Source organism: Hylobates moloch, unplaced genomic scaffold, assembly GCF_009828535.3.
Source record: "Hylobates moloch isolate HMO894 unplaced genomic scaffold, HMol_V3 SCAFFOLD_10, whole genome shotgun sequence".
Lineage (NCBI taxonomy): Eukaryota > Metazoa > Chordata > Mammalia > Primates > Hylobatidae > Hylobates > Hylobates moloch.
In genome coordinates this window covers 60,205,619-60,224,310 of record NW_026652285.1, presented here as the reverse complement: position 1 = coordinate 60,224,310, position 18,692 = coordinate 60,205,619, and positions in this window count along the sequence as shown.

The window sequence follows — 18,692 nt, the reverse complement described above, 5'->3', positions numbered from 1 at the left end:
AAGTATAGTGATCAGCACTGTTTAGTCACAGGCTACCAGACCAGTGTGTGGTTGACTTGAGCTACTTTTTATAGAATCTATTTCTACGTGGTACAACTGGTGGTAGTTTCTGTGTATCCATGTGTTTGCTCCTAATACCTCTGAAAACATCTGCAGAGGAAGTAAACAATTATCTTGCAGATGAGCTCATTTTGAGCCACCAAGTCAATTGATGGAGGTTTGGAAAACTGGATAGAAGAAAAAATACTGATATTCCCCTTTAAAAGGTGCATGCTTTTATTTTTTTAATTTTTATTTTTTTTTGAGACAGAGTCTCACTCTGTCGCCCAGGCTGGAGTGCAGCGGCGTGATCTCGGCTCACTGCAACCTCCACCTCCCGGGTTCAAGCAATTCTCCTGCCTCAACCTCCTGAGTAGCTGGGATTACAGGCACCTGCTACCATGCACGGTTAATTTTTGTATTTTTAGTAGAGACGGGGTTTTACCATGTTGGCCAGGCTGGTCTTGAACTCCTAACCTCAGGTGATCCACCCGCCTTGGCCTCCCAAAGTGCTGGGATTATAGGCATGAGCCACCGTGCCTGGCCTCATGCTTTTAAAAGTAGAGAATAAGTAATTTCTTTTAATCCCATTATAAGTAGAGCTCTAGTTTAAGATACTAATAAAGCGCTCGTTCTGTAGGTGTGGGAATTTCTATTGGCATCGATAGTTTTCAAAGCATGGGGGAATCTAATGTGGCTGTCACCACCATTAACTTCATGCTGATTATATCTCACCCATTTCTTCTCCCACTCAGTGAGCTTTAATCACTCTTCACTCCTCTGCGAAACCTACTCTGTCTGCTTCACCTTCCCTTCTTGTGGAAAGGTAATCACTCCCTTTTCTGCAGCGTATGTATCTGGTGCAATGAGAGCACCCTATGAAAATGCTGTAGGAGAATAACATCTCTGCTTGTCTATTCCTCTCCTCCATATGCAACCATGAGAGCTACAGCCATGTCATCTGTAAATCTCAGTTCTTTATACTGTTCTTCCTACCCAGGAGATGCTCAATGAATGCGGAATGAATGGCTGTTTGAATAAAACATGGAAATTTTGAAAGTAACAGGTAGAATGACAACTAGAACTATCTATCCATGGAACGAACATCTTTGAGCTCTCCATCACTTGGGGGTGTTCAGGTGGAAGTTGGATGACAGCTATGGAAAATATATCTGTAGGAGTTAGAAGACTTGAATGACATCCTCTCCTAGGTCCTTTCTAGTTATGACATAATCAGGGATTTCAGCTTTGCCAGTTTGCTTTGGCACCTGGGTTGTGGAGTTAGGGGAGCTCCTTCCCCCACTTCCCCGGGCCCCAGCCTTACCATGGTTACACACTGCGCAGACTTCTACCTGCCAGCACCTGCCTATTTTTTTGCCTAGGCATTTTTGTCTGGGCTCTTGGGCTCACTGTGACTGAAGTGGGCTGTTGAGGATAAATACCGCAACTCACCTGTCTATCAGGTGGGATCATGCTACCCTGGCCGCCATTGTTTCCCAAGGAGGTCAAGCAAGCTCCAGTTGTCCACAGCAGTAAGTGGCCTGATGACTACTGGCTGGTGTCTCTTCCTGTCTACCTTTCCAACTCCCCTCCTAGTGTTTCCGGGGCCACCCATCACCTCCCAAATAAACGACTTGCACTCAAATCCTTGCCACAGGGTCATCTTCAAGAAAAACCCTAAAAGGTAGTTAGATTCTCAGCAGATTCCTTCCATGGGCTAATTCCTAGGACACCCACATTTATTCTCCAATGTGGAATTAAATTCAACAAATAGCTCCCAGACAGAAGACTTAGAAGTCACAGTGACAGGGGCCATCAGGGGAAATACAGCAGCGGGAATACAGATGTGCATTTCAGATACTAATTAACAGCTCCCACACCTCAAAGCTGAGGCAACGTCTAGCACTAAAGCAAACAGTATGATTGAAATCTGCCACAGTACCTGACAGCAACGGCCAGCAACTCTGTAGAGGCCACCTTCGCTAACTGCACTAATTATACAACGCAGCGTCACTTAAAAAGAGTGCACAGCTGAATGATAACACACTTAAACAAACAAGCCAGGGTTCAGTCGTCTCCAGGGATAATTGTGTGGGAACTAGGTAAGGAGACAGGTGAGAGGTAAATTAGAATCCTTGTGGATTGTCCTCTATGGAGCCAGTAAATATGCTGTGGAAGAAATGACTGATTTTACGGTTACAAAACACCCACATAACAGCAGGGGGTGGGGGTTTTATAGGATCCCTCATAATGACCAAGCTATTAAACATCAAGCAGAAGTTGAGCTTTTTTTTGGTCTAAACTGACATTTCTCCAGGGAAAAAGCCTAACTATAGGCATCCTCAAAGCCAATCCAGCCCAAGAGTGACGAGTCTCATGATTAATGCTGACTCCAGTTCCCCCAGCCTTAGCATGGTCACATGAGCAGCTGAACCAGGAAACTCAATGTGGGCAACGCGTGATTGATGAGGAAACCCAGCCTGCTGGGAAATGCTGCTGGAGGGGAAAGAGCCTCAGCATCTGCCCTATATAAAACTCCTAGCCTGCTGTGGCTCCTGCTGACAAAATCTACCATCAGGACTGGAAAGAATACATGAGTGGTGGATAAAGGGACTTCTTTCATTCCCTTTGGTTAAAGAGGATCTGTTGCTCTTCTAAAAACAGCTCTAGGAGAACCTACTGAAGGCCTCGAAGCCCGAAGCTGAGCCTGGGGACATTGGCATCGCATTCCCTGCCTGCTTCAACTTGACCAGAAGACTGTGAGAGCCAAACCATCAATTGTATGCGTTGGAAAAGGTTTCTCTATTTCTGCTCAATTCTAGGCAATTGTACAATAAAACACTAGAGAGGAAAAAAATTCAATGGCCTCATGTCTATAAAAGACTTGAAAAAAAAAAAAAACTATTTGTTGGAAAAAAACTTTATTGAGGGCTCTAAATACAGACTGCTGCTGGGCCAGGTCAGAATTAAGGTAATGTTTTTGTTGAGTCTTTTGTTGGCATCTACTTATCAAATGCTACATCAGAATCCAAATGGCAAGTAAGCAAACCTAACTGTTATCCATACAATTCCATAACTCCAGATCATCTGGTTTGAGATCCCCCAAATTCTGAGAGTCAGCTACTTTTCAATTTCAAATTAGTTTAAAGAAATTCCATGTCTAGGGAAGGCTTTGCAGGCATCGCCGCCTTTCCAAGGTCTTTAGAAAAGAATCCCAAACTCCTACCAAACAGAGCCTGGAAGACCTCCTCCATCTCCTGCCTTTTGTTCTGATGGAAGATAAGTCAATGACCACTGCTTTGATGAGGCACCATGTACTGTCTTTTCTCCTCAAATTCAAATAAATTTGTCTCAGACAAAATCCTGAACTCCAAGATGATATGGTATAAATAAGAACTTCAGGGCTATGCAGGAAACAGGACTCCTACTCTCAGTTTAAAACGTGACAATTATATTTGGACTCAGCTAACATGCTGAGGATTGACTTACACTTATTTGATGTTACATTGATATTACATTTATTACTTCACTAAATCTTCTCATCCACACTGCAATGTAGATATTAGGATCCTCTTGTTTCTCTGAAGGCCATGCTCACTTGTCCAAGTTCCATCATCTATTCAGGGACAGAGTTAGAAAGATCCAAACTGAAAACCCTGCTCTAAGCCCCTAACTTTTTCCATTACAGATGTTTGAGCAATAATTAAATTGAAATGACAGCAGAGGGGAAAATTTGAATGTACAAATAACTTCATTTTCCTGGCTGCTCTTGAAAAGCAAGGGTACAATTTGAACAAGAAATCATTTTGTAAAAATATGAACATCTGAATTTTTTCCTTCTTGCCTGGTGACAGACTCTTGGTCTCCCTCTCAGCTAGGCCTCTCTCCTTTCTCTGCTAGCCTTCTTTTTTCCTAACATGTTTAAAGTCCCACACCATGTGTGCTCAACGGAGGGAAAAATAAGCAGTATTGCTTTTCAGATGTCCCTAGGAAACCTAATATGCATTTGATGCTCACTGCACTGAAATGGAAGTTCCTTGTGCAACTCAGCACCCCCCCAGACCCTGATCAGGCTCAGACATCTGCAATCTTTCAGATGCAGAGAGACTATTTCCCCCCACCCCACTTTGGCCTTGCATGGGCCCTTTTTCTTTTTATGCATGCAATAGAAATTTTGAGTATAGTGGTCCTGGCTGGCAAGGTAAGGAATGAAGGAATATTTGGTGCTGGTTTCAGGTGTGATAAAGCAAATAATGACACTCTAAGGAATTGTGAACTATTAAAGAAAATTTATTGTCACATCCACTTAAGGAATCCAAGTATTTCCATCTTAAATACAGTCTTTTTAACAGGGTTTAGAAGTTAAAGTGGTGGCATCTACCATTCACAGAGAACGCAAGAGGTGAGGGGATGGCAAAATTCTGCCAGAGTGAAGACTGAACATACAGGAACAGGAGATACCCTTAACCAAGGAAAATTAAGATGTTTCTCCCAGCTCCCTCTACCTTCGAGGGGAAAATAGGGAATTAATTCTCATACGACATTAAATTCTTGTTCAGAATTTACTTGCAATATTTGGCATGTGAGTCAGTCATTGATTTGTACATAAAGCTGTGCAACATTTTGAAATTTCTGGAGAAGTACTACTAAGAGTGCAAGATCCAGGATGCAGTGAGCTTGAATATATTTCATTATAAGATTGAAAATATTCTGTTATCTGGACAAACAGACTATACATTATAGAGATATATTTTTGGCTACATTTTCTTATATTTTAAAGTTATTTATTGCTTTGGTTTTCTTTTTTTTTTTTCAAGTGGAAGCAAGTATGAGACTGATGAATCCTGTATTCAGTTAAGGAAATGCCCAAATGAGGGAGCCCATTGCTTCTCCAGAAGGAGATAAACATCACTGAAGTATTGGACGCTGTCTCTGTGTTGACCTAGCTTCATCTCTGATTGTCAGGCTGTCCCTGTGGTTCTTGTGCCTTCACTTTTCTGGATTATAATGCATTTACAAACCTAAACATATAGTTATTTGCATAAAACTAAGAGATGTCAAATGCAAGATTTATAAAATCAGCATTTGATGCCTCTTCTAGTTTAGGCTTTTGGTCTAAATCTTACAGAATTGATTTGCAGAACCCAGGAGAGTGGCAGGAAGCTGGAGCAGCATTCTTCACCAAACCATCTGGTTTTTGTCATGGGAAACATGTCAGCTTCCATTTGGTGTCACTCAGCTCACCTCAGGCTGTCTAGTCTGAAGCCCAGGCTAAGGGTTCCTCTAGTAAAGCTCCGACTGTATTTCCTCCAGTTAATGCAGCCTGTGAGTGCCAGGTAGTTACCAATCTCCTCTTACTCCCGTTTACTCCCTTTTACGTGGGCTTTTACATCCACAGACGTTTCATGGAAGATTAATCACAGAAAGCAGTGTGGGGACGCAGCTGCCAGCAAAAATGCACGGGCAGGCATTCTGCAGCACAGCCCGGATTCTTGCCTAATCCAGCATCGGTACAACCTGGGGCTCTGAAAACAGAACGAACGAAGGACACAACTTTAAATCCAACTGCAAATGTGGTTCATTTTTACTGAACACATTTAAATGTCCCAAGAGCCACAGAAATTACTCTTTTAATTAAGGACATTTACTTTTATGACTTTCTGAAGATAATGGTAACATGCACAAAGATTTAATAGTTAGAGGGATTTTGTTTAAGTGCTGATCATTCTCTCATGCAATTGAAGCCTATTTCATGGAGAATTGTCTTTGGTTTTTATATATTTTTTATTATGACAGCCTTTCCTCTAAAGCAATATTTAAAGGAAATTGGCTGGTTTGAGCTTAAGGATTATAGGTGTCTGATGACTGTTTCAATTAATCATTATTTATACGAATTTTGTGAAAACCTAGTTTTGCTGTCCAGTTTGGTAATGACTAGCCACAGATGCCTATTTAAAATGAATCTTAAATGAATTAAATCAAATAAAATTAAGTATTTGGTTTATCAGTGGCAGTAGCCACATTTCAAATGCTCAATAGCCACATACAGCCGGTGGCTACCATATTGAACACAGAGGTAGAACATTCCCATCATTGTGAAAAGTTCTGTTGATGGCACTGAGTCCTAAAGCATAAAGGCAGGTGGACTGCACAGTGAGCACACTACAGATGTGGGGAGGTGTCAGCACTTGGAAGGTGGGCACCATGTAGCTTAAGGAATGAACAGTGAAAGGTGATGTCCTATCTGGGCAAAGTACCCAGGCAGAACGGGTTTGATGTATCAGCGTTGAAACAGGTGCATGAAGTTCAAACCTGAACAATTCTGGGCAGGACAATAGAATCTAGTCCATATACCAGGAGCAAACTCAGGGCTAAGAAATGAACAATACCAAAGTCTCTGGAGCAAAAGAGAATAAGAGAGAAAGACAGAAAACGTACAAACACAATTGGGATATGGCAGTCATCTAGACTCTCAAGGAATGTTGTATTCAATTCCTGCTGCTGCTTTAACAAATGCCCACAGACTTTCTGGCATAAAACAACACAAATTTGTGATTTTATAGTTCTGTAAGTCAGGAGTCTCACTGGGCTAAATGAAGGTGTCGGCAGAGCTGTGTTTCTTCTGGAGGCTCTAGTTTCCTGGCCTGTCTCCAGCTTGTAGAGGCGACTTGCATTCTTTGGCTCTGTGGCCCCTTCCCCCATCCTCAAAGCAGCAGCATAGTCTGTTCAAATCTCCCTTTGACTCTGAGCCCTATTTCCCTCATCAAGTCTTCTTCTCTGACTCTTAGCCCCCGCAACCTCCCTCTTATCAGGACCCTTCTGATTATATTGGAGCTGTTCAGGTAATCCGGGATAATCTCCTCACCTCAAGGTCCATAACCTGAATTACATCTGCAAAGTCCCTTTTGCCGTGTAAGGTAACATATCCATAGGTTTTCAGGATTAAAATGTGGACATCTTTGCAGGGAGAGGCCTTATTCTGCCCATCACAAGTACAGTAACACCAAAATGCCTGCTTGAGGTCTGGTGACTTCACCAATTTACAATTTAGAGGTTGTCAAACCCACAGAGCAGGAAACAATATATTAATTTATATCCCATCTAGTTTCAGAAATGAATTAATAGTGTATAACACGATATAACAGAAGATAAAGGGCATGTCATATCACATATAAATAAGGCAAAAAGAGAAAAATGAAACAGGGTAAGAACATAATGGAAGAAAGAATGTTAGGAAATATGCTCTATAATGAAGTCCACTCCTCCATCAATACACCTATAGTCATCTTAAGTCAGAATGCTTTGACTAGAGAATCTAAGTCTGTCCTCAATGTTACCTGAGTAATTTTGAGAAGGGGTGCAACTAGAATTTTCAAATAACCACATCCTGAGGGTCAAAACAACAGAGATGGAAACTGAGCATAGGGGAGGATGTTTGTTTCAATGTAGTGGAGTGAAACTGCCTCTCCCTTTCCCTTAAGATTTGGGAAGATACAGCCTGAAAAAGAAGTGATGCAACTTGCTATGTTTCTTAAAGTCCAATTATATTTTGGTCACTGAGACTTCAAGGATATTTAGAATTTAGCATTTTCCAAGTGTTAGCCCTTAAGAGATTATTTATTGTTTATATTTCACTTAATTCCAGGAATGAGTTAGTGGATTATGAAAACAAGTATAATATAAAATATAGTGCTAAATACACTTTAGATGAAAGAAGAAAGATACATTAGAGAAAGAATGCCATGAAGGAAGAAATGAAGCTTAAAAAACACATTGTGTATTGATCTAAATCTATTTGTTCAGGTTTAAGATATGGCCCTAACCTGGCCACTTATACAATTGACAATGTTTTTAAGATGGAAAAACAACAAAATGCATCACTGAAAAAGGTTTCAGTTATTCTACTAAAGCAAGATATGTAATTCTTCCTGGTGTCCTCCTGAACATGACGTAATGATTGATGTCCTCAACAATGTACTTTCTTTGGATGTTGAAGCCTCATAAGATTTTTTTCTGTGGCCCTTTGCATAGGTTCTTGGTATGCCCAAAGCATAATTTCATAAAAAACAATTCTGTAGAAATCCAATAAAATAAAATTTATTTACTGGCTCCTTTTTTAAATTGATACATTATATTTATACATATTTATGGGATCCATGTGATATTTGGTTACATACATAGAACATGTAATGATTAAGTCAGGGTATTTAGGATATTTATCACCACTAGCATGTATGATTTCTGTGTGTTGAGAACATTCCAGATCCTCACTTCTAGCTCTTTTGAAATGTATAGTACATTGTTGTTAACGTATAGTTACCCTACTTTACTATGAAGCATGAGAACTTATTCCTTCCATTTAACTGTAAGTTTGTACCTATTAGCCAATGTCTCCCCCTGCACGCGCGCACACACACACACACACACACACACACACACACATCCTTCTTTTCCTCTGGTGACTATCATTCTACTGTTTACCTCCATGAAATCAATGATTTTAGCCTCCTAATATGAGTGAATACAAGTAATATTTGTCTTTCTGTGCCTGGCTTGTTTAACTAAACAATATTTGCCAGTTCCACCCATGTTGCTGCAAATGACATGATTTTGTTCATTTTTATGGCTGAATAGTATTCCACTTTGTAAATACACCACATTTTCTTTATCCATTCATCTATTTGTGAATACTTTGGTTGATTTCATATCTTTGCTATTGTGAATAGTGTTGCAAGAAACATGGGGATACATATATCTCTTTGATATACTGATTTTCTTTTCTTTGAATGAATACCCAGTAGTGAGATTGCTAGATCTTGTAATAGTTCTATTTTTAGTTTTTTGAGAAAACCTCATACTATTTTCCTTTTTTAAAAAATTTTATTTTAAGTTCTGCGATATGTGTGCAGAACGTGCAGGTTTGTTACATAGGTATACATGTACCATGGTGGTTTGCTGTACCTATCAACCCATCATCTAGGTTTTAAGCCTGGCATGCATTAGGTATTTATCCTAATGCTCTCCCTCCCCTTTCCCCTACCCCTGTCAGGCCCCAGTGTGTGATGTTCCCCTCCCTGTGTCCATGTGTTCTCATTGTTCAGCTCCTGCTTATGAGTGCAAACATGTGGTGTTTGGTTTTCTGTTCCTGTGTTAGTTTCCAGAGAAGGATGGCTTCCAGCTTCATCCATGTACCTGCAAAGAGCATGAACTCATTTTTTTATGGCTGCATAATATTTCATGGTGTATATTTGCCATATTTTCTTTATCCAGTCTATCATTGATGGGCATTTGGGGTGGCTCCAAGTCTTTGCTATTGTAAATAGTGCTGCAATAAACCTACATGTGCATGTGTCTTTATAGTAGAATGATTTATAATCCTTTGGGTACATACCCAGTAATGGGATTGCTGGGTCAAATGGTATTTCTGATTCTAGATCCTTGAGGAATCACCATACTGTCTTCCACAATAGTTGAACTCATTTACACTCCCACCAACAGTGTAAAAGCGTTCCTATTTCTCCGCAGCCTCTCCAGCATCTGTTGTTTCCTGCCTTTTTAATAATCACTATTCTAGCTGGCCTGAGATGGTAACTCATTGTGGTTTTGATTTGCATTTCTCTAATCACCAGCGATGATGAGCTTTTTTCATATGTTTGTTGCCTGCATAAATGTCTTATTTTAAGAAGTGTCCGTTCATATCCTTTGCCCACTTTTTAATGGTTTGTTTTTTTTTTTTTTTTCCTTGTAAAATCATTTAAGTTCCTTGTAGATTCTGGATATTAGCCCTTTGTCAGATGGGTAGATTGCAAAAATTTTCTCCCATTCTGTAGGTTGCCTGTTCACTCTGGTAATAGTTTCTTTTGCTGTGCAGAAGCTCTTCAGTTTGATTAGATCCCCTTTGTCACTTTTGGCTTTTGTTGCCATTGCTTTTGGTGTTTTAGACATGAAGTCTTTGCCTATGCCTATGTCTGAATGATATTGCTTAGGTTTTCTTCTAGGGTTTTTATGGTTTGGGGTTTTACATTTAAGTCTTTAATCCACCTTGAGTTAATTTTTGTATAAGGTATAAGGAATGGGTCCAGTTTCTGTTGAGAAAATGCCATACTGTTTTCATAAAGATTGTACTAATTTACATTCACACTTTCATACTCCAACAGTGTATGTCAGTTCTCTTTTCTCTGCATCCTTGCAAGCGTCTGTTATAATAGCCATTCTAACTGGGTAAGATGATATTGTGGCTTTGATTTTTCTCTAATGATTAGTGATGTTGAGCATTTTGTTACTTATCTGTTGGCTATTTGCATGTCTTCTTTTGAGAAATATCTATTAGATCATTTGCTCATTTTTTAATTATATCATTTGTTTTTTGCTGTTGAGTTATTTGAGTTCCTTGTGTATTCTGGAAACTACTCACTTGTTGGATGAATATTTTGCAAATCTTTTTTTTTCATGCAACAGGTACTCTACTGATTGTTTCCCTTGCTGTGCAGAAACCTTTTAGTATAATATAGTTCCATTTGTCTATTTTTGTTTTTTTATTGCCTGTGCTTTTAGGGTCTTTGCCATAGAATTTTTGCCTACAACTGTGTCCTGGAATGTTTCTTGTATGTTTTCTTCTAGCAGTTTTATAGTTTCAGTTCTTGTGTTTAAGTCTTTAATCCATTTTGAGTATATTTTTGTATATGATAGGAGATAAGGGTCTACTTTCATTCTTCTGCATATGAATATCTAGTTTTCCCAATAACATTTATGGAAGAAAGTGTCCTTTCCCCAATGTGTGCTATTGTTGTCTGTCAAAAATTAGTTGGCTGTAAATGCATGGATTTATTTCTGCATTCTCTATTTTGTTCCATTGGTCTATGTGTCTGTTTTTCGTATCAATACCATGCTGTTTTGGTTACTATAGCCTTGTAGTATATTTTGAAGTCAGGTAGTGTAATGTCTCCATCTTTGTTCTTTTTGCTGAGGATTGCTTTGGCTATTCAGGCTCTTTTGTGGTTCCACACAATTTTTTTTTTTGTATTTCTGTGAAAAACATTGGTTTTTTGGTATTTTGATAGGGATTGCATTGAATCTGTCCATTACTTTGGGCAGTGTGGTCATTTTAACAATATTAATTCTTCCATTCAATGACCATGGGATGTCTTTATATTTGTTTGTGTCCTCTTCAATGTCTTTCATCAATGTTTTGTAGTTTTTCTTGTAGTGGTCTTTTACCTCCTTGGTTACATTTATTCCTAGGTACTTTTTTGTAGCCATTGTAAATGAGGTTGCTTTCTTGATTTCTTTTTTAGCCAATTCATTATTGGTGTAGAGAAGTGCTACTGATTTTTGTATGTTAATTTTGTGTCTTGAAACTTTACTGAACTTCTTTATGAGATGTAAGACTTTTCTGTTAGTGTCTTTAAAATTTTTTAAATATTGGATCATGTCGTATGCAAAAAGGGACAATTTAACTGCCTTTTCTCTAATTTAGATGCCTTTTATTTCTTTTTCTTGCATGATTGCTCTGGCTAGGACTTACAGTACTATGTTGAATAGGAGTGGTGAAAGTGGGCATTCTTGTCTTCTAATTCTTAGACAAAAAGGCTTTTTCCCATTCAGCATGATGTTAGCTGTAGGTTCATCATATATGATGATGATATATGGCATCTTGTATATGGTATATGGCAACATAGTCCAACCCATAGCCTACAGGCTGCATGCCACCCAGGATGGCTTTGAATGTGGCCCAAAACCAATTCATAAACTTTTAAAAAATATTATGAGTTTTTGCAAGTTTTTTTGTTTGTTTTTTGTTTTGTTTGTTTTGCTCATCAGCTATCATTAGTTTTATATCCTTCTGTGTGGAGCTCCCATGATAGTTTTACAAAGGTGTCTCTGTCTTGCCAAGAATACAGATGAAAGAAAGGAATATGAGAAGAAACCATCCCAAAGAGCACAACATGCCATTTCCTAATGATAGACTTTCTTAAATGGGAGAGGAGAAGCTGCTGTGTTCAGGGTGTAGTCTACTGTGTAGATGGCATATGCGCGTCAGCTACTGCATACACCAAGGCACACAGTTGGGTTTTGCTCTTCTTGCAAGGAGGGGAGGAGGGGGCTTTAAATTTTGTGGCCACTGAGAACTATGGCTCAGTCATTACTCAGCTCACTCTAAACAGTGGATATATTGCTTCCTTTCTTTTGTGTTCTCTGACCTGTTTAAGACCCAGAGAAGCAGAGCTAGACACTTCCTGGTGGATGGAAAAGCTGCTTTCTTCTTATCCTTGAGGTCTTAGCCTATCACCTTCTGAGAGACTTACTCCCTGATCCTCAGCTAAGAGACTTCCCCATCTGAATCCACATGTCTTTCTATCACAGCTTTTACTATAATGAGGATGAGAAGCAGTGCAGTGTAATGTCAGGTTTGGAAGCGCAGATTCAGGACGTGAATCATGTGGATTGAAATCCTGGCTCTCCCATACAGGCTGTACAATTTTGAGAAAGTCCCTGAACTGTTTTCTGCCTTAATTTTTTCATGTGCAGAATGAGGCTATTAATTGCTCCTACCGCATGGAGAAATCCTGGCAACTAAATAAGTTAAATAAAGAGCTTAGTGACTCAAACAGGTAAGCCCTATGTAAATATTCACTATTACTACTTATATATTTGCTTATTTGTTTATGATTTCTCTTCTGCAAAAGACTGTAAGTTCCATTAGGGCAGAGGTTCTAGATATAGGTAATTTTTTTCATGTTGAATGAAAGGAAAAACAAGATCCCAATCTTCTATTATAGAAAGATAAAAAAAAATTGAATCCCTGCCTCACACCATATAAAGATAAAGAGTTGAAGACTCAGTGTGAAAAGTATAACGTTTATTATAAAATTTTGGAGAATATCATTATCATCTTGGGGGTAGGGAGGCTTTTCTTAGGTAATTTTAAAAGTACTTACCATAAAGGAAATAATAAATACATTAAAATTCTATATAATAAAAACTATCAGAAACAAAGATGGAAAAGTTACACTCTTGAAAAAGATATTTGCAATCACATAGCTGATGGAGAAATACTGTTTGATCATTTAATAGGAAACCTAAGTGGTTAGCAAACACAAGAAGTTAAGCATCATTTGTTATTTGGAAAATGCAAATTAACATTCCAATAATATTTTACATTCATCAAGTCACAAGATTTAAAATCTCTGACAAATCCCAAATATTGGAAGTATATGGAGAAATCGCAATTCTATTGCCCTGTTAGCAAAAATTTAAATTTATACAAGTACTTTGAAAATGATGAGCACTGAATTTATTATCATGACTTCTCTCTGTAGAAAATAGGAGGAGAATGGGACTGGGAAAAAGTCATATACAGTAAGCTGCAACTATATTTGAAATGCATTTTTAAGTATTTTGAAATAAATATAACATAATGCTAAGATTTGCTCAATCCAGCCATTGGGGACAGGCTAGTCACTGAGTTGGTCTCTGTTCTCCTTTCTATATATGAAATAATGTTTGTAACTAACAAAGCCAAAAAGTTAAGCATAAAGAAGAGAAGAGGCCTCAGAGAGCATGTGATGCTCTCACACTCCAGGGCATATCCAGACATCTGTAGGGCTGCTAAACCACAAATCACTGGGTCCCATGCTAGAGTCTCCAAAGCAGCAGGTCTGGGAAGGGCCTGAGAACCTGCGTTTCTGACAAGTTCCCAGGCGGGGCTGGTGCTGCTGATCCGGGGCCCCACTTAGAGAACACTGATCTCATCCAATCCTTTCATTCTAGAGACAAGGAGCTCAGGTTCAGAAATGAGAAATCATTTTCCCCCCTCAAAAAATATTTGTATTAGGCACAGCTCCAGTACCGGTGACACAGATCTTAGCAAAACAGACACAGTCTCTGCCTTCATGGAAATTTTGTTCAGTTACAAAGGGGGAGGAGCATTTAATCAGCACATCCACAAATAAGGAAACAAGGTAATTGCAGACAATGGTAAAGCCTAAGAAGAAAATAAAATGCGGTAATGTCGGAGAGAGAGCGTGAGCGGGGTGGGAGTGTCATTGCATGGGATGGTCAGCTGCAGTTTGAGGTGATATTTGAGTCGAGGTAGGAGAGAGGAGAAGGGACAGTTGAGGGAAGATCAGGGGAATGAATTGTGGGCAGAGGAAGGAGAAAGTTCAGAACCCGACACAAAAAACAAACAAGGAAATGTAAAGGGCTAGTGAACGTATGAAAAGAAGTTTAACATTATTAGATATCAGATAAATATTCAGTTATTAACTATTTCCTAAAAACTAATGATTATTAGAGAAAAGCCACTGTGTTTAGATTATAGTGAGCAGAGAGGCACATGGAGACCAAGGTGAGAGGTAGGGATTTTATCCTCGTTGGAGGCCTGGATGTCTCGGTTTTCATTGTTCATCTCTCCATTCATGCTCCAGGTTCTTCCCACCAGCCCATGCTGCACATGTGTCAAACACAAATTAAATGTAGTGCAAATAAAACACAGCCACCCCTTCCCCACCCTCTGTGTCAGTGCATCACTGCTCTCGTGATCTGCTAAAGTAAATAAAATAAATCTTTCCAAGAACTCTTTCCACATCTGAAACATTTTTCAAGAGAGTGTCAGAACAATGGTCAGAGATATTAATTTGCAAATAAAATTTATTATGTTTTTCTTGTGTAGAGGTGTTTTCTTACTTTTGAGAGCCAAGGAGACAGATTACATCTATCATCAGTGAAACATAATAGATACACAGTGACTCAGAGTCCTCGGCGGGCCATCAAAGTGTCATGCACAAATTTTCTTGAAAAATTTCTAGTGCTTGCATCTTTGATTCATTTAGCCAATGTGTACATATTAAGCCTCGACTTTCCTTGGCATTTGCATCTTTCTTTGACAGATAGGCGCCACTTGATTTCCTCCTTTTGGACTAATATATGGCCCAAACCACCATCTCAGTGTGTTTGTAAAAATATTTTAAAATAGTTATCAACACCATCTTTCATGAGCACATTTGTCTTCAGTTTCTCAATGCTTTTATTTTGCAATTGGTATTGTGGGCCAAAGAAGATGGTCAAAAGATGTATGATGACTAAGTCAATAGCTGAATCTGACGCAGGGGTTCTATTATTATAAAAATGCTCTCATTAGTTCATTTATTCAGGAAACACATGTTTCTTGGTCATCTCCTACATTTCAAAGCTATTGGAAAACAGCAGTGAAACAAACAAAGCCATTGAGCCATTGTTATCATGGAGCTCACTTTCTCATGGAGGCAACAGATGACAAACCAATAAATATCCTGTGTCAGGTGGTGGTGAATGTGAAGGAAAAAGAAAGCAGGATAAGACAGAAAAAGAAGGAAGTATGTGTATACTTTAAATAAATTAGAGAGGATAGTCTTTGATAGTGACATTTATTTATTTAAAATGGACAAAAACTGTACATATTTATGGTGTACAACATGATGACTGGATATATGTGTATGCCCAATGTGGAATGGCTAAATTAAGCTAATTAATGTGTCCATCACATCACATGGTTATCACTTTTTGCTGACATTTCAGCAAAGCCCTGAATGAAGCCAGATGGACAATATCTGGAAGAAGCAAATAAATAACGATGTCCTGAGATGATAGCCTGAGTGGCTGGAGCAGAGTGAATGCGGGGGAAGAGTTGCAGGATATGAGATAGAGGCAGGGGCCAAATCAGGGAGGGTTTTATAAGCTACAGTGAAAACTTTGAATTTTATTCTGAGAGGGATGGAAGCCCCTGGCAGATTTTGGGCAGAGAAATTATAGGTCCAATTTAGAGCTTAAAAGCACTTTGGTTTCTGTGTTAAAAGAAAAATAAAGTGCGTTTGTGTGCACATGCACGCACACATACACACACACACATACACTGAAGAAAAGCAGAGGGATAGAATCAGGGAGACCTTAGAAGACTGCTGGAGTAATGTTGGTAAGGAATGATGAAAGCAGAAAAGGAAGGGGATTGAGAAGTGACTAGATTCTGAATATATTCCAAAGACAGAGCCATGAGTAACTGACACTATACTGGAAGCAGGATCTGGGAAGAAAGGCGTCAAGGAAGGAAGGCTTCAAGGATTTGGGCTTGAACAACAGGAAAGATGGAGTTATTTACTGAAATGGGAAAGATGGGTGTAAAGCAAATTTGGGTTGGGTAATAAGAGTTCATCTTTGGACATGCTAAGTTTAAGGTATTTATTTTCTATCTAAGAAGGCAGGTAGATAAATAAATCTCAAATTCAGGAGAATGACCCAGGCTGCCGATAGACATTTGTGAGCCATCGGCATGCAAATGGCATTTACTAGAGATTATGTGGAGACTCTGTATAGACAGAGGAGGGCGGAGACTAAAGGACTGGCCTCTGGAACACAACAACATTCGGAGGTTGAGGGAGGAAGAAAAATCCAAGCTCGGCATGGTGGTGCGTACTTGTAGTCCCAGCTACTCAGGAGGCTGATATGGGAGAATTGTTTGACCCCAGGAGGTTGAGGCTGCAGTGAGCTATAATCACACCACTGCACTCCAGCCTGGGAGAGACAGAAAGACTCTGTCTCTAAAATAAAAAAAAGAAGAATCAAATAAAAGTTGTAAGAAGGTAATCATGTGAGAAGAAAGCTAGGAGTAAATGGTGCTTTAGAAGCCAAGAGCAAAAAAATGTACTTCAAGGAGAAATGATCAATTGGCATAAATTCTGCAGCTAAACCAAGAAAGAAGTAAGAAATAAACAGGGAGGCTGAGGTAGGAGAATCGGTTGAACCTGGGAGGCGGAGGTTGCAGTGAGCCCAGATTGAGCCACTGCACTCCAGCCCTGGTGACACTGCAAAACTCCATTTCAAAAATAAATAAATAAAATAAAATAAAATAAAAATAAATAAATAAAGATAAACATTGGATTGGATTGACAGGAGGTTTAGTGGAGTGATAGAGGTAAAAGCTCTTGGAATGTGTTCAAGAGAGGATCAGAAGAGATAATGTAGAAATAATAAATTTAGAAAATTATTTGGGTAAGTTTTTCTATAAAGAGTAGAGAAATGGGGCAAGTAGTGGGAGGGGGAGATGCTGTCAAGGGACAAGAGGACATGAGGGATGAGAAGCTATGAGAAAATGGAGGGAGGAGTGGTTAGAGGTCCTAGGAGATCAAAGAGTTGGAGTTTGGTTACTGAGGTGTGATCAGAAAAGACAGGAGATGATGGTCAGAAAGTGGAAAGCTTGGCTGGGCACAGTGGCTCACGCCTGTAATCCCAGCACTTTGGGAGGCCGAGGCAATGGATCACTTGATGTCAGGAGTTCGAGACCTGCCTGACCAACATGGTGGAACCCCGTCTCTACTAAAAACACAAAAAATTAGGTGGCATGGTGGTGGGTGCCTGTAATTTCAGCTACTCGGGAGGCTGAGGCAGGAGAATATCTTGAACCCAGGAGATGGAGTTGTGATGAGCTGAGATTGGGCCATTGCACTCCAGCCTGGGTAACAAGGGCAAAACCCCATCAAAAAAAAAAAAAAAAGTAGAAAGCTTGGCTTGAAATCAGGATCATGGAGGAGACACAATTAGTGGTAACGAGAAGGTCTAGAGGAGGGTTGATTATTTGGATTGGGTAGGTGAGAGTGGAAACAAGCTCATGGGAGGTAAGAAAGAAGAGGGAGAATCAAGAAACTAAATTATTGGAAATTTTTTTTCTGTGGATATTGAAATCCTGAAGAATAATAACAGGTGTAGTAGTGGAGAGAATGGCAGTGAAATAAAGAATAAAGTCAACTCTTTAAGAAATAAGGAAGAGTGACTAGGCAGTCTGCAGATGACTGTCCCAAGGAGAAGCAGCTTGTGGCACAGTCCCGTGGCCCGAACTTCAGAGAAGCTGAGGTGGGGCGGGAGAGGAAGGGTGTGATGATAGGAGGATAAATGGCCTGGATCAAGGACACCTACCTCACCTCCAGCCTCAGTGGCATGCAGGGGGAAAATTAAAAAACAAATAGGAAGGTAAATAGCCATCCCCTTGAGGAGGCTGGAAGGGAAGCAGTGTCTTCAGGGCAAAGCCAGTTACCAATTAAATACAGTTGATTCTCAATAAATTAAAAAAATATATACATTAATTGGTGGTGGTACTGAGATAGTAACCCATTTTGGAGACAGGAAAAGCAAATGGCTTACAAGTTTTTAGAAATCAATCTTTGTGCTGATGGAATACAGATGAAACTTAAAATGTTCTAGTAGTGACCTCTAAGACCCCAAATGCTCATTGACTGGCATAGGCATTTGGGGGAAATTCTGAGATGACAGAAATGTTCTAAACCTTGATCAAGGTAGTGGCTATATAAGTGTGTATTCAGAGGTAAGATTCACTTAGCTGTATACTTAATATTTGTATACTTTAAAAAATACATGCAAATCCTACCTCAATAAAACAAAATGAAAGCAATGTGAAATTGATGAATGCTATGGGGGTTTCTCTATGAAGAATGTTCACTTTGTCGTATTATGGGAGACAGACAGAGGGAAATATGGGTGACCTTCTGAACTCATGCATGAAGATAAAAATGCTTGATCACAGCAGCTCTTCTTTGTGCTGGCTTTGGCATTTAAGACCGGGTTATATTTTTTCCTTCTCTCCCAATTTCAGGTAAAACTAATAGTTT